Source organism: Oncorhynchus kisutch, linkage group LG20 (genome assembly GCF_002021735.2).
Source record: "Oncorhynchus kisutch isolate 150728-3 linkage group LG20, Okis_V2, whole genome shotgun sequence".
In the NCBI taxonomy this organism is placed as follows: domain Eukaryota; kingdom Metazoa; phylum Chordata; class Actinopteri; order Salmoniformes; family Salmonidae; genus Oncorhynchus; species Oncorhynchus kisutch.
Window position 1 is genome coordinate 39,910,422 of NC_034193.2, and position 23,374 is coordinate 39,933,795.

A 23,374-nucleotide genomic window follows, 5' to 3' on the forward strand; every position below is an offset into this window, starting at 1 on the left:
CCTTCTCTATGTAGGGTTAGGCCTATTTGAAGAGAAACTGGCTTCTTATCAAATTGTCATCTGAGTATGATAGGTCTGTTGGTAGCCTACTGTGTATCCTTTGAAAATCCCTTTCCTCCTCTAGTCTATTATATGCACGATTGTGCTGTCAGAGAACACTGGCTTTGCATCATCATACATACTGTCATCTGACTACACTCCTCAGTAGTGGACGACATCCTCTGCGGATTGCTTGGGAGAGTTTAAAAAACAACACCGTCATATCACTCTCACCAGAGTTTCCAATTCCTGAAATGGGCTGGATCCGTTTCCTTTATTTAATCAAGCCGGTCTCCCTACTCGACTCCAACCTCCCCAGATGAGATGTTCTCACCGACTCACCCCTGGTATGTCGACGAGGTTGTGCGGGGATCGGTTATGCAAGTCCATTTGTTTGGGGCGAAAAGCCCTCAGGATGGGTGTCTGTTTCATGCCTTGATTAGGGAATAAAAACAAACGTGGCGTGAGGTCACCGAAGGCTGCTGAGGCTGAACATGAATGGAGCTCTTCAGAGACTGCCATTTGTGAGGATCCCGTTAGGATTCTGTGGCTCGGCAGTCGCAAAAGGGTAGCAAACACAATAAGTTAACATCAACCCTGGGGCACATACTGAAAGCATGTAGCCTATGGTGTATTACACATAGCCTACTACACGTTGCTAAGTAATTCATAGGCTATATCATGTTAGCAACAGCAACATTGGTTGTGCCATGATGACCCACGTTTAGGCCTAAGTTTGTGTAGTGTTGTGCATGCACCGCTTATAACTGTATTTTAGCCTACATTCCCTGTCAAGGGCCCTTTACATGCTCACCATTCTCATGACTTTGGTTCATGTTTAGGTTATAACTTGTGTGACACATCTCTTTTGAACAGAGTGAATGAGCAGACAAAACATTCATTAAACAACACGCCACCTAGCCTGAACCTTTTTCTGTTCAACTTGATGTCTGTTCAACTTGCTGTCTGTCATAGCTCTGAGTCAGTGAATGCTGTACATCTGTCTGACTTGGAGATCTGCTTCTGTGGTAAAGTCAATTAATGAAAGTCATTCCTGGAAAGATCCCTTTTTTTTCCCTTTTTCCCCACTGGACAGAAAGATACAAAGGCTATTTGAATTGGTCCACTCCACTCCTCTGCTTTACCCCACTCCTTCATTGTTATCAAGGTCGACTTGATGTGTTGGAAAGGTCCAGTCGTGGGCACCTACAAGCCACCGCCTCTTATCTCTCTCGGGTTACGTCCGAAATGGCACCCTATTTCCTATGTAAGTGCACTACTTTTGACCGGGGCCCATAGGGTTCAGGTCAAAAGTAGTAACCTACATAGTAAATAGGACGCAACCTAATTTTCTTGTTCTCCCTGAACTTGGAAAATGGGGAGGTTGTCTACCTGGCCGATTTCGCTTCAACGCTATAGGGGGGAACACATTTGCTTGGGAACTTTGTTTTGCCCGTGGTTACCTTCCAACTTTTCACCGTTCTTCTGACTGATGATTGGAGAGTGTGGAAAAACCCATAAAAGTGGTATCTTTCTGTCCTGAATTTGTATGATAGTATAATGAGGTGTGTTCTCTGTGACATTGCTGCTCATAAGAAAATGGACGTTATCCTTACCTATAGCTAAATCGCTGCCTTGTATGAGGATGACACCAGTAGTTGACAGATGTAACCTATCTTTTTTAGTTTTCATTTCAGAAGACCATCTTCACTCTCTGAGGGAGATTCATAATTCCATTTTTTTGTTGTTGTATTTAACCTTTGTTTAACTAGGCAAGTCATTTAAGAACAAATTCTTATTTATGACGGCCTTCCCCGGCCAAACCCTAACACGGACGATGCTGAGCCAATTGTGCGCCGCCCTATGGGACTCCTAATCACGGCCGGTTGTGATACACCCTGGAATCAAACCATGGTCTGTAGTGACGCCTCTAGCACTGAGATGCAGTGCCCTAAACCGCTGCGCCACTAGGCAGAACATAGTATACTTTTTTTCTAAAAACAATTATTTATTTGCCTTTCAGGGTAGTCTGTGTTCTACCTCAATGAATAATTCAAAGGGTTTGAAATGTAAACTGCCACCCTCCATCTGCTACCTCAAAAGTCAGACTGCTGAGGTTATGTCACCTTTGGACTCCATTTTAAAACTGACATGATGACATCTCCCCTAACCCCCATTGTTAATGACACTAATAAAGAAGAATAAACTTTGACTGTATTAAATGATCTGGAAAGTCAGTATCTCTCTCTCTCTTTCTGTCTCGGTCTCTCTCTTTCTCTCGCTCAAAGCCAGCCATAAGCTTATTAGCCTGCAGTCTAACCCTTTTTATGAGGTGCTGTGTTTGGATCAGACTTTGTCCCTCCCTTGATAATCTCTTTATAGAGACTGGGTGCCTATGAAATGACCACCTACAGCCAATAGCAACCCTCTTTATTGGCACCTATGACTCATGTGAACAGGATTACAGTAGAAGTCCTAAGAGCCTTGTTAGGCTTACACAGTATGTACTGGGTATTTTGTAAATAACCATCATAACAATGACAAAAATAGTACAAAATGCATTAAATGTAATAATGCATCTTTGGAAATGAGCTACGACCTAATAAATACAACACAGCTCTGGTGACAGCCTTGTCTCAAAAAGGAATGGTTTTCACCACGTGGAAGTGAAGTTTCTCCCCCTGACCGTGCTGTGCTGCTCGTAAAATGACTACCAACTTTGCCCACGTCATGTTAGAGAAAATGCTATTGGGTGAACTATATCTACTTGAATATAAAGTTGAATCGCCCTTCTCCTAAAAATGAATGCGTTACGACGATTATGGCGATTATTTTTGTTAGTTCACTGTTATTGTCCATAATTGTTGGTTACACGATTACACAATAATTGCGCCAGGTCTAACGTTAGCTGGGGTTTGAACTCCTGTCTTTACTCCTTTAATCTCCCAGCTTCTCCTGGGTGGAAAGCACAATTCAGTACTGATTACATAATTAGGTTTCTCAAAGCTCATCAAGGCTTCGCAGAATTAGCTACAGTACTTGTTGATGTGCATTTAGTGTTCTTTATTGCCATGACATGTCCTACCCGGACCACGTACAATGTCTCTCTCTCTGTACTACCACCAAGCACAGAAGCTGTGTCGTGTTTTCTCTGTGTGACGCTCGTCTGACACCAAATCGCGCGCCCCCTCCCCTCCCCCGACTCCTTGTCGTGCGGTTAAAAACGATTCACCGCACAGTCAGACCGGAGGCTGTTACGTTTGTCACGAGTGGAACGAAAGGGGTGCAACAACAGTGTCCTTGTTGCTGCGGAGGAGTGAAGTCACTTTAGAAGTCGCCCTCCTTGTCTTGGGAGAGGGTGGGTCTCTGTGCTGTAGCTGCAAAGCTCCTCCGTTATCCAGTAACAGGCTAGTGAATGGGCCTCTGTCCTCTGCAGTGAACTGGCTTTATTCATGGCCAGGGAATATAGAAATGTGACTGAATTGCAGGGTGTTTCTTTTCAAGAAGACTTGGCCTCTGCTCTATTTTATCTGCTAACCTGTTGGGACCTTAAAAACACATATTGTCAGAGATGCGTGTGTTCTCTGTCTTTCGAAATTATGTTGAGAGCCTACTCTAAGGGAGTCTTTGTAGGGTGCAACGGTGTATGTATGATTGTTCCCAGTTCCGGCTGACTCTGAGTAGGATAGTTGCTGCAACACACAGTTTGTAGGCTGATGTAATCTACTTACAGAGCCAGCTGAGCTATGGCTCATTGCCTTGGTGGTAGGTACAGTATATCGAATGAATTTGAATGTATGTTTTTGCAGGATATTCAAAATGCCTTTAACGCGAGAATCAAGGTTTTGTTATTTTAGTTTGTTTTATGAGTGTTAATTTTTTTTCCCCCTTTTATTTAACTAGGCAAGTCAGTTAAGAACCAGTTCTTATTTTCAATAATGGCCTAGGAACAGTGTGTTAACTGCCTTGTTCAGGAGCAGAATGACAGATTTGTACCTTGTCAGCTCGGGGATTCGATCTCACAACCTTTCAGTTACTAGTCCAATGCTCTAACCACTAGGCTACGCTGCCGCGTTTATGTCCGCTTGTTCTCATGTATTTTTGGTCTCGTCTCCTTCGCTCCTCTGTGCTGTGTGCACCTTCCCATTTACACCAGAGACCTGTATATAATGACGAGATGCACGTCTCCGCCCTAAAAATAGGAGTTGTTGGCTCAAAGGCAAGCTGAGGTCCAAAATAAGCATTGGCGTTATTTTGGACAGATTTTAGCGAGAGTGAAGCCTCTTGCTTCGCCTCTTCCTCTATGGTTTACGCACACACCAAGCCCCTCCCCCTGCCTCTCACGACAACAAAGTTGAGAGATCACATCTTCCTCTCTGACAACCGGTTTCAACTCGCTATTTGACATGACTGACATGTTTCCCACGCCTCAGCAGAGGTGACCGGTCTGCTCCTGATCCCCAGGAGCTTCGATAATTACATTATTTGTGGGTCTTATGGTTGTGGAAGGCTTATATTTAGCCTAGGTATAACTCCACAATGGGAACAGCCGACACCTCAAAGGTCCAGATAATACCACCATTGTTGTGGGGGTGCCATGTCCACAGCTCCACCCCTTTCGGTGCCAGTGCCAGAATCACATTGGCAGTGAGTGGAGATAATATAAACATGTCAAGGGGAGGTTCTGAGAAGAGAAGATGAGTGGGAATCACACAAATCAAATCAAATTTATTTGTCACATACACATGGTTAGCAGATGTTAATGTGAGTGTAGCGAAATGCTTGTGCTTCTAGTTCCGACAATGCAGTAATAACCAATGAGTAATCTAACCTAACAATTCCAAAACTACTACCTTATACACACAAGTGTAAAGGGATAAAGAATATGTACATAAAGATATATGAATGAGTGATGGTACAGAACGGCATAGCCAAGATGCAGTATCGAGTACAGTATATACATATGAGATGATGGGTATGGTATGGGTAGGGTATGTAAACATGATATTAAGTAGCATTGTTTAAAGTGGCTAGTGATATATTTTACATCAATTTCCATCAATTCCCATTATTAAAGTGGCTGGAGTTGAGTCCGTGTGTTGGCAGCAGCCACTCAATGTTAGTGGTGGCTGTTTAACAGTCTGATGGCCTTGAGATACAAGCTGTTTTTCAGTCTCTCGGTCCCTGCTTTGATGCACCTGTACTGACCTCACCTTCTGGATGATAGCGGGGTGAACAGGCAGTGGCTCGGGTGGTTGTTGTCCTTGATGATCTTTATGGCCTTCCTGTGACATTGGGTGGTGTAGGTGTCCTGGAGGGCAGGTAGTTTGCCCCCCCGGTGATGCGTTGTGCAGACCTTACTATCCTCTGGAGAGCCTTACGGTTGTGGGCGGAGCAGTTGCCGTACCAGGCGGTGATACAGCCTGACTGGATGCTCTCGATTGTGCATCTGTAGAAGTTTGTGAGTGCTTTTGGTGACAAGTCGAATTTCTTCAGCCTCCTGAGGTTGAAGAGGCACTGCTGCGCCTTCTTCACGACGCTGTCTGTGTGGGTGGACCAATTCAGTTTGTCCGTGATGTGTACGCAGAGGACCTTAAAACTTACTACCCTCTCCACTACTGTCCCATCTATGTGGATAGGGTGGTGCTGTCACGCCCTGGTCTTAGTATTTTGTGTTTTCTTTCTTTATTTGGTCAGGCCAGGGTGTGACATGGGTTTATTTTGTGGTGTGTTTGTGTATTGGGGTTTTTTCGTAGGTTTTGGGATTGTGGCTTAGTGGGGTGTTCTAGCAAAGTCTATGGTTGCCTGAGGCGGTTCTCAATCAGAGGCAGGTGATTCTCGTTGTCTCTGATTGGGAACCATATTTAGACAGCCATATTCTTTGAGTGTTTCGTGGGTGATTGTTCCTGTCTTTGTGTTAGTTGTCACCAGATAGGCTGTATATGTTTTCACGTTCCGTTTGTTGTTTTTGTATTGTTCGTTTTTTCTTCGTTATTAAACATGTATCTAACTTACCACGCTGCATTTTGGTCCGACTCTCCTTCGACGGAAGAAAACCGTAACAGGTGCTCCCTCTGCTGTTTCCTGAAGTCCACAATCATCTCCTTTGTCTTGTTGACGTTGAGTGTGAGGTTATTTTCCTGACACCACATTCCGAGGGCCCTCACCTCCTCCCTGTAGGCCGTCTCGTCGTTGTTGGTAATCAAGCCTACCACTTTAGTGTTGTCCGCAAACCTGATGATTGAGTTGGAGGCGTGCATGGCCACGCAGTCGTGGGTGAACAGGGAGTACAGGAGAGGGCTCAGAACACACCCGTGTGGGGCCCCAGTGTTGAGGATCAGTGGGGTGGAGATGTTGTTACCTACCCTCACCACATGGGGGCGGCCCGTGAAGAAGTCCAGTACCCAGTTGCACAGGGCGGGGTCGAGACCCAGGGTTTGGAGGATACTATGGTACTATGATGTTAAATGCTGAGCTGTAGTCGATGAACAGCATTCTCACATCAACATATTTTGTTATTTTATTTAGACAACAACAGAGGACCACCAGAACAACAGAGTACACAGGTACAGTACCTTCAGAAAGTATTCATACCCCTTGACTTATTCCACATTTTGTTGTGTTACAGCCCGCATTTAAATGCATTAAATTTAGATTTTGTGTCACTGGCCTACATAAACAATACACCACAATGTCAAATAATCTTTTACAAATGAATTACAAATAAAAACCTGAAATGTCTTGAGTCAATTACGATATAACCCTTTTGTTAGGGCATGCCTAAATGAGTTCAGGAGTTAAACATTTGCTTAACAAGTCACAGAAGTTGCATGGACTCACTCGGTGCATGGAATAACTACCTCATCTCTGTACCCCACACATACAATTATCTGTAAGATCCCTCAGATGAGCAGTGAATTTCTAACACAGATTAAACCACAAAGACCAGGGAGGTTTTCCAATGCCTTGCACAGAAGGGCACTTATTGGTAGATATTGCATATCCCTTTGATCATAGTGAAGTTACTCATTACACGTTGGATGGTGCATCTGTCACGTCTGCTCCCGTTCTTCCTCCCCCCTGGAGCTTGAGGGCGCCAGGCTGCCCTGCATCACGCACTCCTTCCATCCATTACGCACACCTGCCTTCCCTCGTCACGTACATCAGCGATATTGGACTCACCTGGACTCACTCATCTGTTTATTTCCTCCCCTATATTTGTCAGTTCCCTTGCTCTGTTCCGCCGCGGCTGCATTAATTGTCTTTTGTTTGTGTTACCTGTTTGCTGACGCTGTTCCTGTCTCGTTCCATGTCCGTTATTTATTAAATGTTTTACTCACCGTACCTGCTTCGTCTCTACAGCGTCAACTCAAGTGACAGTATCAATACACCCCAGTCACTACAAAGATACAGGCATCCATCCGAACTCAGTTGCCGGAGAGGAAGGAAACCGCTAAGGGATTTCATCATGAGGCCAATGGTGACTTTAAAACAGTTAAGAGTTTACTGGCTGTGATAGGAGATAACTAAGGATGGATCAACAACATTGTAGTTACTCCACAAAACGAACATAAATGACAGTGAAAAGATGGAAGCCTGTAGAGAATAAAAAATATTCCAAAACATGCATCCTGTAAAGGCACTAAAGGAAAACATTTGGCAAAGAAATTAACTTTATGTACTGAATACAAAGCCTTATAATTGAGGCAAATGGGAGACAGATATACCTTTCAGCAGGACAATAACCTGAAACACAAGGCCCAATATACACTGGAGCTGCTTACCAAGACGACATTGAATGTTCCTGAGAGGCCTAGTTAAATTTTTGACTTAAATCGGTATGAAAATCTATGGCAAGACTTGAAAATGACCATCTAGCAATGATCAACAACCAACCAGGCTGGTTAAAGAATAATGTGCGCATTTTGTACAATCCAGGTGTACAAAACTTTTGGATTTAACCAGAAAGACTCACCACTGTAATCGCTGCCAAAGATGATTCCAACATGTATTGAATCAAGTGTGTAAATACTTATGTAAATGTGACATTTCTGTATTTCATTTTCAATAAAAGTGCTAAAAATTCAAAAAACACGTTTTCACTTTGTCATTTTGGGGTATTGTGTGTAGATGGTTGAGATTTTTTTTTAAATCCAATTTGAATTTAGGCTGTGACAAAACAAAATGTGGAGTAAGTCAAGAGGTATGAATACTTTCTGATGGTACTGTGCCTGTCACGTTCTGACCTTTATTTCTTTTGTTTTGTCATTATTTAGTATGGTCAGGGCGTGAGTTGGGGTGGGCAGTCTATGTTTGTTTTTCTATGATTTGGGGATTTCTATGTTTCGGCCTAGTATGGTTCTCAATCAGAGGCAGGTGTCATTAGTTGTCTCTGATTGAGAATCACACTTAGGTAGCCTGGGTTGCACTGTTTGTTTGTGGGTGATTGTCTATGTTGATTGCTTGTTTCAGCGCAGTTCGCATTAGCTTCACGGTTATTTCGTTTATTGTTTTTGTATAGGGTTTCAGTGTTCAGTGTTTTCTTTATTAAAATTTATGATGAACACATACCACGCCGCATTTTGGTCCTCCGATCCATCTCGCCTCTCCTCTTCAGATGAAGAGGAGGATGACCGTGACAGTACCTGTGTACTCTGTTGTTCTGGTGGTCCTCTGTTGTTGTCTAAATAAAATGACCAAATATGTCGATGTATGTCATTCCCACTCTTCTTCTCTTCTCAGAACCTCCCCTTGACATGTTTATATTATCTCCACTCACTGCCAATGTGATTCTGGCACTGGCACCGAAAGGGGTGGAGCTGTGGACATGGCACCCCCACAACAATGGTGGTATTGTCTGGCCCTTTGAGGTGTCGGCTGTCCCCATTGGCACACAGAGTGGCATTCAGTGGGTCCCAGCTCTGTGCCAGCTCTGCCCGGCAGCCACGGGCGGGCACCGCGTCATCAGACTCTCATTATTTATTGATCTAATGGCCGACTTAGCGGGAGAGCGACATGGAAAGGCCAGTGACTTTGGCCTCTCCAATCCTGGCCAGGGTCAGACAGAGAAGACCAGGGGAGAAGTTAGTGGCCCAGGTTTAAATACCTGGGTTTCCTTTGTCAATGATGACTGGGTGGGTCACTTGTTTTGGGCTTGAAATAAATAGAAGTGAAACTGAATAAGTTGTTGTGACCTGGGACATGTCTACTGTAGGTATGTTTGGTTTATTGTGTTCCTTTCTGCACACAGTGGAGTACAAGTACTTATGTAGGATCTTAATTTGAGCCAGTTTACTACAGAAGGAAAATAATCCTGCAGCAACAGGAAATGTGAATTATTATGTGGATGATAATTAATGGACATTTTTGTAGGGGTTGATAATATTTTTGGTAGGGCAAATCAAGTCTGACATTTCTGTATGGAAATGACAAACTTTAGAAGCATCTTTAACCCTTTGATGCTACAATCCCGTATTTGTGATCATTGTTGAGTGGTCCCTGCAGCGTACCGATCTCAAATACGTGATTGGAACAGTAGCAACAGAATGTATGATGCAACAAACGCGTCGAAACACCATTGTTGTCTGAACAGCATCTAAAATGTTTTTTTGTACTTTTTTTGTACTTTTTTTTGTAGTTTATAATGTATCACATCTCTGGTGAGCACAAGAGACTAATGTAATGCTGTTTAGAAAATAAATATAAGTCAGCTAAGCTAACAGCAGCTAACTTGTTTATGATGGCAGCCATGTTTGTTTACGACTTCAACTGTAGCCAGCAAATAGCTTAGCATTAGCTCATCATAATCAGTACAACATTCAAGTATTCAAGTATTTTATGTGTCCATTACAATCTATGCAAGATTTGGAATGCATGATTTGTCACCAGTACTTGAAAACATGTTAATAAAACAGTAAATACATTATGATCCATCCAGTCGGAAGTTTACATACACTTAGGTTGGAGTCATTAAAACTTGTTTTTCAACCACTCCACAAATTTCTTGTTAGCAAACTATAGTTTTGGCAAGTCGGTTAGGACATCTACTTTGTGCATGACACAAATCATTTTTCCAACAATTGTTTACAGACAGATTATTTCACTTATAATTCACTGTATCACAATTTCAGTGGGTCAGAAGTTTACATCCGCTAAGTTGACTGTGCCTTTAAACAGCTTGGAAAATTCCAGAAAATTATGTCATGGCTTTAGAAGCGTTTGATAGGCTAATTGACATCATTTGAGTCAATTGGAGGTGTACCTGTGGATGTATGTCAAGGCTTATCTTCAAACTCAGTGCCTCTTTGCTTGACATCATGGGAAAATCAAAAGAAATCAGCCAAGACCTCAGAAAAAAAATTGTAGACCTCCACAAGTCTGGTTCATCCTTGGGAGCAATTTCCAAACGCCTGAAGGTACCAAGTTCATCTGTACAAACAATAGTACGCAAGTATAAACACCATGGGACCACGCAGCCGTCATACCGCTCAGGATGGAGACATGTTCTGTCTCCTAGAGATGAACGCACTTTGGTGCGAAAAGTGCAAATCAATCTCAGAAAAACAGCAAAGGACCTTGTGAAGATGCTGAAGGAAACAGGTACAAAAGTATCTGTATCCACAGTAAAACGAGTCCTATGTGGACATAACCTGAAAGGCTGCACAGCAAGCAAGAAGCCACTGCTCCAAAACCGCCATAAAATAGTCAGACTACGGTTTGCAACTGCACATGGGGACAGAGATCGTCTGATGAAACAAAAATAGAACTGTTTGGCCATCATGACCATCATTATGTTTGGAGGAAAAAGGGGGAGGCTTGCAAGCCGAAAAACACGATCCCAACCATGAAGCACGGGGTTGGCAGCATCATGTTGTGGGGGTGCTTTGCTGCAGGAGCGACTGGTGTACTTCACAAAATAGATGGCATCATGAGGGAGGGAAATTATGTGGATATATTGAAGCAACATCTCAAGACATCAGTCAGGAAATTAAAGCTTGGTCGGAAATGGGTCTTCCAAATGGACAATGACCCCAGTCATATTTGATCCAAGTTAAACAATTTAAATGCAATGCTACCAAATATTAATTGAGCGTATATAAACTTCTGACCCACTGGGAATATGATGAAAGAAAGAAATTCTGAAATAAATCATTCTCTCTACTATTTTTCTGACATTTCACAATCTTAAAATAAAGTGGTGATCCTAAATGACCTAAGACAGGGAATTTTTTCCTGGATTAAATGTCAGAAATTGTGAAAAACGGAGTTTAAATGTATTTGGCTAAGGTGTATGTAAACTTCTGACTTCAACTGTACATGTGGTGTGCTACAGCAGAAACGACAACACGATATACAGAAAATAAGCCACTTACTTTGATAGGAACGCACACATGCCCAATTTGTAAGACAAACAACCATGAAGGCAATGCGGGCGCCAGCCAGAAAATGTTTTGGGGGAAAATGTTTGTTGTTTTGCCTGTTCTGACTAGAGATGTGCAATGTCTTCATCCTTGAGCTGGGGAAACACTCAGGAAGTACTTGGGCTCACGTTGAAGTTGAAGAGAGAAGTTTGTCCGCTCAGTAAAGCCTCAAACATAAATTGTCCGCAAGAGTGAAATGGGCTACTACTTATACAAATTAACGAGGGGGCAGAACACACCTCAATTCAAACTGTTTTTGAATTTGAAATTGAATTTGAAATTGAAAAGTTGAAACATAGCCTATTGATAATTAACAGGCAGCGTGCCTTGGTTTGAGGGCAGCGTGGGTAACTGTCCTGTTGAGAGCATTCTGACATCACGAGCATGAAAAAACTCACGCAGGGGCGATGGTTAGAGATATTTGGAACTCACGCGAGAAATATAACTCAAATATACTACAAATACACTCAGCAACAAAAGAGTGATAAAATTAAGATCCAGTCAGTGGAATCAGAAGATCAATCGTTGCACTGGTCATTAATAGTGGAGCTCCCAAACAGATCAAACAGTCAATAAATATTGAATTGGTTAGAATATTGAACACTTTTGAGATGTCAATCCTATCCATTGCAGAGCCCACAGAAGGCCATTGCATTGAACATTCTAATTTAGAACAGTATGATTTCATTGCATCATAACAATGAATGATATAACTGGCATTCCAAACATGTCATTAAACATTGTTGTGGTCAGTTTCCCAGGCAACACAATTCAAATTCCTGGATTCTGAAGACAAGAACCTCATTTAAAACATTTTATCATGAAGAGAAAAGGTGTGAGCAAAGGTTTGTGGTGGTTCTTCAGCGTTTTCATGTGTGGTGGCTCTACAGACATTGTGGATTCTACCCACCTTTACAGCAAAAGAAAGACCACCCACCCAAAACCAGACCATGTACAACATTTTGACAATATCAGCTATGCGAGACAGACTAAAGAAGAAGCCAGATCAGATTACAAGTCTTTTGGCGATGGACCAACGGACAACATCCTTGGACTGGTGAACCTGAGGGTGTCAATGTCCACCTTGTCCATGGATAGTCGCAAAGATGACCTGACCACTGATCCTCTTGTCTCTTGGAATTCTCAATCCTACTACCCCAAGAAACCATGGATGTCCATCGATGAGATGCAGTCGTACTCAGCAGAGACATCCTGGCCTTACTTCCCGTGGCAGATCGTGCCTCCTTCACCCCCTGTGCAGAGGAGAGCCTCCAGCATGTGGAGAGATATGGAGACGGCCCGTTCATCTAGCCCTGAGCTGCAGACTCCCACCCCAGAGGAGAGGAGCAGCTTCCTCCAGGAGAGCCGTTTATGTAAATATATGTCTTTGTCCTCCACTTCCTCCATGAGCCAGAACACTGTCTCTCCCTGTGGGGGACTATGAGATGGAAGAGAAGTACATCAGAAGGGCCAGGATGTGGCCCCACCTTACTGATGCCATCCAGTAGTGGCGTGCAGAAAAAATGACTGTAAACAGGCAGACCACAATAAACAGGCAGACCACAATAAACAGGCAGACCACAATAAACAGGCAGACCACAATAAACAGGCAGGCAGCAAGAAATAAATATACATTTTATCAATAATCATTTTCTCATCTTCATGATTTTTTTTCTGCATGATAAAATCGATTTCTGAACTAATACTTCCCAAATTTGCTGTGATCTGGTACAAGTCGCTCCTGCCTATGGACGTCACCTGTTGCCTTTTTGACGGTTACGTTGGTTTTACGGCGAGTTAAAGTAAGCTGATCAGGACTGACGTGCTCTTCCGTGTTCTGCAGCAGAAAGTGATGGATATGGGTGTCTACCGTATCTGTATCAGCGACAACAATGAAAGCACTGGAACAGCAGCAACAAGACTTAGTGATAGTTTCTATGAGCGATTTGAGCAGAAATGCAATGAACCGAATCTGGCAGAAAGCAAAACTCATAGTAGCCCAAACAGCCGATCAGAATAGAGAGGGGGGCAAATCTACTTCAACATACTGGACAATATCAATGTTCATGTTGTGCTGGGGACAATTAAAGGCCACTCTAAAATGTGCCGTTTTGTCACACAACATAATGCCACAGATGTCTCAAGTTTTGAGGGATCGTCCAATTGGCATGCTGAGTGCAGGAATGTCTAACAGAGCTGCTGCCAGAGAATTAAATGTTCATTTCTACCATAAGCCGCCTCCAACGTTGTTTTAGAGAATTTGGCAGTGCATCCAACCAGCCTTACAACCACAGATCACGTGTATGGCGTCATGTGGGCGAGCGGTTTTCTGTGGTCAACGTTGTGAACAGAATGCCCTATGGTGGTGTGGGGTTATGGTATGGTTAAGCATAAGCTACGGACAATGAACACAATTACATTTTATCGAGGACAATTTGAATGCACAGAGATACCGTGACGAGATCCTGAGGCCTATTGTCATGTCATTCATCCACCGCCGTCAACTCAATTCATTTGAAATGTTTCTAAAATCTCCTATGGGAAAAAGATTGGAACCATTTCCGTGTTTGACTTGCTAGGTTTTATAGGTATTATGACATGTCCGCTGTGGGGCTCAATAGTCAGCCTCAGACCTCACCGCACATCACTGCCATCCAGGGACAGCTATTTAATTGTGGTCCTAGACTGATTTCTAAATCAAGCGCTATTACTGTTATGAAGTATGTAAGAAAGTACTGTGAGTTTTCCCGTTCTCACACTAGTAAGGAACAGAAAAAGTATGTTACCTTTCCTCGGATGAGATCGGACTGCTTCTGTAGCCACCGGGTGGTAGTTACTGATTTAAATCTAACAGACAGACAGGCCTTTGAAGAGCGATCTGTGAGAACGGAATGATGAGAAAAAAAGCCAGCCCGATTTTTTTGATGAAATTGAGAGATAGCTAATTGTGGGCACAGGATAGGTGGTTTATGACTTATAATTGGGACAGGTCAGGTTTTTAAAAATCTTGTGCTCATCTTTTTCTCTATTCTTGTTGTTTCCCCATGGAAGTTTAAATCATTCATCAGATTTCACTGCTGTTCAAAGAACATACTCTGTGTTTGCCCCGGGTGTTGAGTCTTCAAACACTTAATACTTTACAGGTTTTTTTTCTGGATCTAAAGGGTTTAGGTAGTGGGCGTGTGTCACGTTCTGACCTTTATTTCCTTTGTTTTTGTCATTATTTAGTATGGTCAGGGCGTGAGTTGGGGTGGGCAGTCTATGTTTATTTTTCTATGATTTGGGGATTTCTATGTTTCGGCCTAGTATGGTTCTCAATCAGAGGCAGGTGTCATTAGTTGTCTCTGATTGAGAATCATACTTAGGTAGCCTGGGTTTCACTGTGTGTTTGTGGGTGTTTGTTTCCGTGTCTGTGTTTTTCACCACACGGTACTGTTTTGGGTTTCGTTCAGTCCACGTTTATTGTTTTTGTATTCAGTTGTTCATGTGTACTATTTCTTATTAAAAGGACCATGGACACTTACCAGGCCGCATACTGGTCCTCCGATCCTTTTCGCCTCTCCTCTTCGGAAGAAGAAGAGGAAATCCCTTACAGCGTGGCAAGGGGAGTGGCAGCGGGTACGGTTGGCCAGTCGGCACGGCTGCATTTACAACTAAATCTATACCGCTAAATGAATTGTTTGGAAATGTTGAATTCTCCCTGACAAACAAGAAACCTCTCAGTCGAAGACTTTAACTCAGGAGAGCGACTAGGGGCGCAAAAACTCTAGAACACTTTTGTTCTACCCACAGAAATGCATACAAGGCCCTTCCTCGTCCTCCCTTCGGCAAATCTGACCATGACTCAATTCTCCTGCTTCCTGTTTACTAACAGAAACTCAAACAAGAAGTACCAGTGATGTGCTCAGTACGGAAGTGGTCGGATGAAGCAGACAAGAGGCTACAAGACTGTTTTGCTAGTCATATCCCAGACTGGGATATGTTCCGGGATTCCTCCGATAGCATTGAGGTGTTTACCACAACAGTCACAGGCTTCATCAAGAAGTGCAAAGATGATGTTGTCTCCACAGTGACTATAAGAACGTATCCAATCCAATCTGCTTACAAGGAATGGGACATAGACATGGACGCACGCATACAAGAAAGCCCACTACGACCTTCGACGAGACATCAAACATGCAAAAGAACAATATGGGAGGAAGTTGGAATCCTATTACATTGGTGCCGATGTTCATTGTATGTGGCAGGGGTTGCAGGCGATAATGGATTACAAAGGGAAACCCAGCCATGAATTGCCCAGCGATGCACAACCCCCAAACGTGTTAAATGCCTTTTATGGCCCAATTCGCATACCGCACCAACAGATCCTCAGGTGACGCAATCTTAAGTGCACTTCACACTGCCCTCTCTCGCCTGGACAAGAGGGGAAATAACTATGTGAGAATTGTGTTCATAGACTACAGCTCAGCATTCAACACCATAGTCCCCTCCAAGCTCATCACCAAGCTGGGGACCCTGGGACGGAACCCCTCCCTCTGCAACTGGATCCTGGACTTCCTGACGCGCCGGCCCCAGATGGTGAGGGTAGGCAACAACATCTCCGACACACTGACCCTTAATACGAGGGAACCTCTGAGGTGTGTACTTAGTCCCCTCCTGTACTCCCTTTTCACCCACGACTGCGTGGCCATGCATGACTCCAACACCATCATCAAGTTTGCTGACGACACGAAGTTGGTAGGCATGATCACCGACATTGATGAGTCAAGTGTCTTAACTTCAAGTTCCTTGAAGTCCACATCACTAAGGACCTAACATGGTCCTCACACACCCGAACAGTTGTAAAGAGGGCATGGCATTGCCGCTTCCCCCTCAGCAGGCTGAAAAGATTTGGCATGGGCCCTCGGATACTCAACAGGTTCTACAGCTGCACCATCAGCTGCACCGAAGCATCGGCTCTCAGACCAACAGGCTCAAAGACAGCTTCTACCCGCAAGCCATAACACTGCTAAATAGCCAGACTGCTAAATAGTATACTAAGAGTACCCAAACTACCTGCACTGACTCTATCTTGCACTGACCCTACACACACTCACTAGACTGTATTTACAAACCATATACATACGCACTCACACACACTACATTGACACTCCCACACAAAACCAACACACATTCACATACTGTACACTACACACACACACACACACACTCTCACACACACGCAGACCGCCACAACCCAAACACACATACATACACATTACACACACACTCACACACACACTTTTACACTCATCATTTGCTGCTGCTCTGTTCTTTATTTGACATGTATGATTATCTATCCTGATGCTTAGTCACTTTACCCTGCCTTCTTGCACATACAGTGTCTACCTCAAATACCTCGTACAGTGTTTTCTCAAATACAAGTTTTGCGATTATGCTGCGGGACTTACCGAGGTAATTTATGGTTTAGGACTGTACCCTTCGTCACTGCTTCATTGCTCCAGACCAGCGCAAGCGGGAGTTAGAGCACTGATTATGCGTTTGGGTCCCATGGCGCTAATGTGTCTCTAACTGACAATGAATGGGCAACATAAACCAAATAGAAACTGATAATTGTGCACGACTACAAAATGTAATTTCAATTATCTGAATGATGAGGATGAAGAGGGTGATTGAATTTAGAACAATAGTGTAGGAATTGCTATTCCTCTGTCCTGCATGCGCACACCATGAAAAATACACTTGTTTTTTTGTTTCTACTCGTCAGTAATACTTTCTAAAACTGTTGTTACACTAAGATTTTTTATTCTAAGAGAAACTAAAATGTTGAATTATATTCTGTGATATTCTTAAGATATATGTGTTGATAAGCAAGTGATGTCTGCTAAATAATCAAGTTGATGGTACAGTCATATAGCCCCGGTACCTACATAGAGCTGAGTGGCTCACTCATTCATGGCTTTGGATCAAAATAAATAAGTACCAACATTTTTTTTGATAGTCTTTAATAAAGAAATGTTTTGGTTATCCTGACCTGGACACCATGTATTATAATAGCCCGTTATGGGCTATTAGCAGGACAATAGACTCTTGCCAACACCTCTCTGTATTTTGATACTTTATGCAAGGCAATTGATCAGCATTGAAAACTTTGTGGGTTTGGCCTCCCGAGTGGCGCAGTGGTCTAAGACACTGCATCGCAGTGCAAACTGCATTGCTACTGATGCTGGTTCGATACCCATGCTGGCCGCAACCGGGAGACCTATGAGGCGACGGTGGGCTTTTGGTTTCTCTCCCTCTAAAAACAGAAATAAATCATTCTAAACAACAAACTGGCTTTATTTACAAATTAGTAAAAATGTCTCCATGTTCAAGAATGGCCTTTTCCTCACTCACTTTAGGATATTTGAAAACAAAATCTCCAAAATATCGTTATTTGTTTAAACAAAGCGATTATTATTATTAATTCATTTAGAATTATGTAAAAGCTTAATAGATATTCTCACTGATCCTAACGAAAAATGCCCCTTAGATATTAATTTAGAATCCTCCAACCCTCTAAATCGAATTATTGGCAGAGAATCACGTCATAGAATATATTTTTTCACGATATACTGTAGGCCTATCATAGGCGACATGAGTCTCACTATTGTTGAGTAATGTGCTGTTAAAAGTGGTGTAGGTCTTATTTATTTAAAAAGCATATTGAAGTTAGAAGCAATAGCCTACCCGCTGTGGTCAACTATTTCAGCATCATTTCGCACTGCTCTGAGACAAGCATGGGGACTGGTCTTGATAAATCAATGAGATTTTTTATTTTCACTGAATCTCCGTTTGGGTATTGGTTAGACTACAATTAGGGTGTGGAAATGTTATGCTCTTAGTACTGTAGCCTACTCCCGACCGTCACGTTATACAGCGCCATATTTTCCTAACGGAAACCCTGAAGGTTTCGTTTTTAATTTTTCTTGGAATAGAAACACTATAATATTAATCAAATTAATTAAGCAACATTTCTTAAAATCAATCCCATATACTGTTCTTACAAAAAAATATTTTAAATTCTCTAGTACTGCCAATATTGAAGGTTATCAAATGCTTCAAACTAGCACTAACTAGCATTAATGGTAACAATGGCTGACAAATGACCCTTTCACACGTACCATCACAAGGGTGTGATCGTTCTACAGTGGTCCCTGAAGCGTACGATGACACCCTTGTGATTAGAACGCTTATTTAGAACGGCAAGTTTCGAATGACGCAACAGTCAGCATTTGAGGTGGCCACACTTTTTTCAGAAACTATTTACACAAACACAGTCCTTACAAAGTTATGTTCAGAATGTGAGCAGTTTATTTTTGGATGCAATGTTCAGATATTCACAGAAGTATCTATAGCATAACACAATCATCTAAACCGGAAAAATGTAGGCTACATTTGTCCTAGCGCTGAGGAAAGATTGACGCAAAACAAGCGGTCATATTTTCTAACTCTCGGCTGACATAAACTACAATATTAATTAGCTAATAGCAATTACTATTCATAATGAATCACATCACGGGTGAGCTCACCATTGATCAAAATAATTAATTAAAGTAAAACACTTTCTAGAAATCGAAAGTAATCCGATGATTAGTTTCAGCGTGCAGCCAGGCTTTTTTTTCCTCACAGAAACCAAAGATAATAAGAGAAGACAAGATGAGTTTGGTCTGTTTATAGTATGCATGTTTAAGGGGTGTGTCATCTACCATCATTCACATCCCACCATCCACTTCCTGAAGTTCTCAAAAAACGAGTGAACCCTTACTCACCTCATTTTGTTATAGCATTTTTGGTCCGACAGACGATTACGTGAAACCCAGAATGCAGGCTCCACACATAGCTGGAATTAGCTTAGCTCATCATAATCAGTACAACCTTCAAAAAAGTATTTTACACACATACTATGTGCCCATTACAATCTATGCAAGAATCGGAATGCATGATTTATCACCGGTACTTGAAAAACATGTGAATAAAACAGTAAATATATCAATAATTACCACACAAAACATTTTCTGATAGTGATTTATTGATACAAATGGTGTGTGCAGGCAGTCAATCACGTAACCTCTCACTCCCACTCTGAGCCATTCAGTGTTGTTGTTTATGTATGTAGCTAGTGAGCTAAGCTGTAGCATTAACAATGTATTTCAAAAGGAGACAACTCACAAATGTGGAAATTCTGAAGATTAAAAAAAAATTCTGGCAATGAGTCTGAAAGTCAGGAATCAGATTCTGACAGTGAGGAGCTGCCCCCCAGCCATTGAGAACCCTGAATCTGAGGACCCGTTGTCCACTGACAAAGTCCCAGTTCCCTTTGAAGATGCTGGTGGTGATGGAGGCAGACCGACAATGGATGAAGTACAGGAGTTCTGTGGTAGCTGGAAGGCTGCCAGCCATTTCACCCCTCCTGGCCCTGCTGTTTGCTTTGATGAGTCCCCTTCTGGAGGGCAACACCCCTTGCCATTTCCATCTGAGGCAGAGTGCTTCAAGTTGTTTCTGACAGAGGAGCTGGTGGGAGACATAGCAGAGACCAATCGCTATGCCTTGGAGCTACAGGAGTGGGGGGTCAATCACAATTAGTGAAATGTATACCTTCCTGGTGACAGTCCTTCTCATGGGTATAGTAAAGAAGAACTCCCTAAGAGAATACTGGAGCACAGATCCTATGTTTGCAACTCCCTTCTTTGTCACCCTCTTTTCCCAAGACTGCTTCCTAGCTCTGCTGCGATGACTGCATTTCATCAACAATGCTACTGCCATCCTAAATGACCCACTATACAAAATAAGAAATGTCAACAGCTGGCAGTAAAGTGGCATGACAAACGAGACATCCATGTCCTCTCCACTGTCCATACAGCAATCATGTCGGCCACAGGGAAGGTGGACCACCTGACGGGAAAGAGAGAAATCAAACCAGACTTCGTGCTTGACTATAATCTCAAAATGCGGGCAGTGGATAAGGTGGACATGATAAACAGCTTTGTGGAATGCACTCAGAAAACGACCAAGTGGTATAAGAAGATATTTTTACATTTTTCCAAGGTTGCTTCAAAATACAACAAGCCAACACTTCTCTGACACAATTAGCATTGTTTTAAAGAGCTAATATAAGAATGTTACTAGCTACATAAGCACGATTGAATATAACACCATGAAGGTTATGACATGAGTAACGCTACCTCGCGTGTCCACGGTTATAAGGAATATACACAAATATATTATGCTCCATACACACAGTGAGCTACAGTAGAAACGATATAACACGACATACAGAAACTATTATAAGGTACTTACTTTGCTAGAAACGCAGTCTGGATTTGAACCTGGGTGTCTGTAGTGACGCCTCTAGCACTGAGACGCTGTGCCTTAGACAGCTGCGCTACTTGGGAGTCAAAATTTTCTAAATACAACACATGCTAATACTCTGACATAATTAGTATTGTTTTCCAGAGCTAATAGAAGAATGTAGCTAGCATTGAGTATAACACCATAACGTTTATGAAATGAGTAACGTTACCTCGCTTGTCCGCGATTATAAGGAATATACACAAAAATATTATGCTACAGTAGAAACGACATAACACGACATGCAGAAGGCTGACGCTCCGTCATAGAAACGCACACATTTCCAAAGTTATTATTGGTAACGAAAACAACTATGACTGCGATGCAGGCAACAGATGGAAAATTTGAACACGTGTGTGCAGGACGGGAGATGAGCAAATGTCTGCAGAATTTAACTGCACAAACAATTGGGAAGTGTTTGGGGAATTTTGTCCGAGTCAGAAATGTAAAAAAAAATGAATTGGTCCGCAAAAGTAAAAATGACTACTTTTATGTGAATGAATGAGGCGGAACACACCTCAATTCAAACTGTTCTTAGAAAATAAAAAACTTGTTAGAAAATAATTTGAAATTGACAAGTTGAAAACAGCCTATAAATAAAAACAGGCTGTGTGCCTTGGTTTGAGGGCAGCGTGGATTAAACGTACAGTTGTGTAACAATCAGTTCTTGCAGTGCTTGCTGTGAGATGTTACCCCACTCTTCCACCAAGGCACCTGCAAGTTCCCGGACATTTCTGGGGAGAATGGCTCTAGCCCTCACCCTCCGTTCCAACAGGTCCCAGACATGCTCAATGGGATTGAGATGCCGGCTCTTCGCTGGCCATGGCAGAACACTGACATTCCTGTTTTGCAGGAAATCACGCACCATACGAGCAGTATGGCTGGTGGCATTGTCATGCTAGAGGGTCATGTCAGGATGAGCCTGCAGGAAGGGTACCACATGAGGGAGGAGGATGTCTTCCCTGTAACGCACAGCATTGAGATTGCCTGCAATGACGACAAGCTCATTCCGATGATGCTGTGACACACCGCCCCAGACCATGACGGACCCTCCACCTCCAAATCGATCCCGCTCCAGAGTACAGGCCTCGGTGTAACGGTCATTCCTTCAACGATAAACGCGAATCTGACCATTACCCCTGGTGAGTCAAAACCGCAACTTGTCAGTGGAGAGCACTTTTTGCCAGTCCTGTCTGGTCCAGCAACAGTGGGTTTGTGCCCATAGGCGACATTGTTGCCGGTGATGTCTGCTGAGGACATGCCTTACAAAAGGCCTACAAGCCCTCAGTCCAGCCTCTCTCAGCCTATTGCGGACAGTCTGAGCACTGATGGAGGCATTATGCGTTCCTCGTGTAACTCGGGGAGTTGTTGTTGCCATCCTGTACCTGTCCCACAGGTGTGATGTTCAGATGTACCGATCCTGTGCAGGTGTTGTTACACGTGGTCTGCCACTGCGAGGGCGATCAGCTGTCCGTCCTATCTCCCTGTAGCGCTGTCTTAGGCGTCTCACAGTACGGACATTGCAATTTCTTGCCCTGACCACATCTGCAGTCCTCATGCCTTCTTGCAGCATGCCTAAGGCACGTTCACGCAGATGAGCAGGGACCCTGGGCATCTCTCTTTTGGTATTTTTCAGAGTCAGTAGAAAGCCCTCTTTAGTGTCTTTAAGTTTTCATAATTGTGACCTTACTTGCCTAACGCCTGTAAGCTGTTAGTGTGTTAACGACCGTTCCACAGGTGCATGTTCATTAATTGTTTATGGTTCATTGAACAAGCTTGGGAAACAGTGTTTAAACCCTTTACAATGAAGATCTGTGAATTTATTTGGATTTTTTGCACATTTTCTTTGCAAGACAGGGTCCTGAAAATGGGACGTTTCTTTTTTTGCTGAGTTTATATCTTTATTTCCCTAACACAATTCAACACAATCACTTTTTTGTCTTTTAACACAGGCTTAATACCTTTGTGCTTTTTAAAACACTTTTAACATAGGACAGGCCCTATTGTTACCTCATTTCTCAGCAATAAGGCATTGCGTTATGCCTGGGAAGAAAACACTTCAATTTGCTCAACTTTCCACTGGCTCAACCATTGACTCAGCTTACCCCATGGCCATTGGCTCAAACATTTTGACTATATTAGGCCACACAGCTACAGGGATGCTCTTTCATGCTAGGTACAGGACCTCATATTGAAGCTTATAGAGACCACAACAGATGCATAGAACAATCATAAAAGTATCTACTTTGGTTTAGTTACAAGCATCATGAAACCTCTAACACAATACATTCATTTGACTTGGTGAAAATCAGTTTTTTGGACCTAACTTGCTTACCACTATTTCCATGTCATTTCTTTCTTCACAGTCCATGTGAAATGACGAGCTCTTCCTAAATATTTGGTCAAATGATTCATTTTGTGTATGGTTTCCTAGAAACAAGTGTGGCTCAATTGACCTCTTTAGCTTAATTTATGCCACTCTCCCCTAATATTGGGCGAATTAATTAATTTTCAAAAAGTTCAAT

The 23,374-nt window shown here is 42.7% G+C and overlaps 1 protein-coding gene across 1 annotated transcript in view; it reads left to right on the top strand.

Annotated features, from left to right (window-relative positions):
- The window catches only part of LOC109865937 (E3 ubiquitin-protein ligase pellino homolog 1), a 47,003-nt gene that overhangs the window by 999 nt on the left and 22,630 nt on the right, over window positions 1-23,374 (top strand). The window lies entirely within an intron of this gene.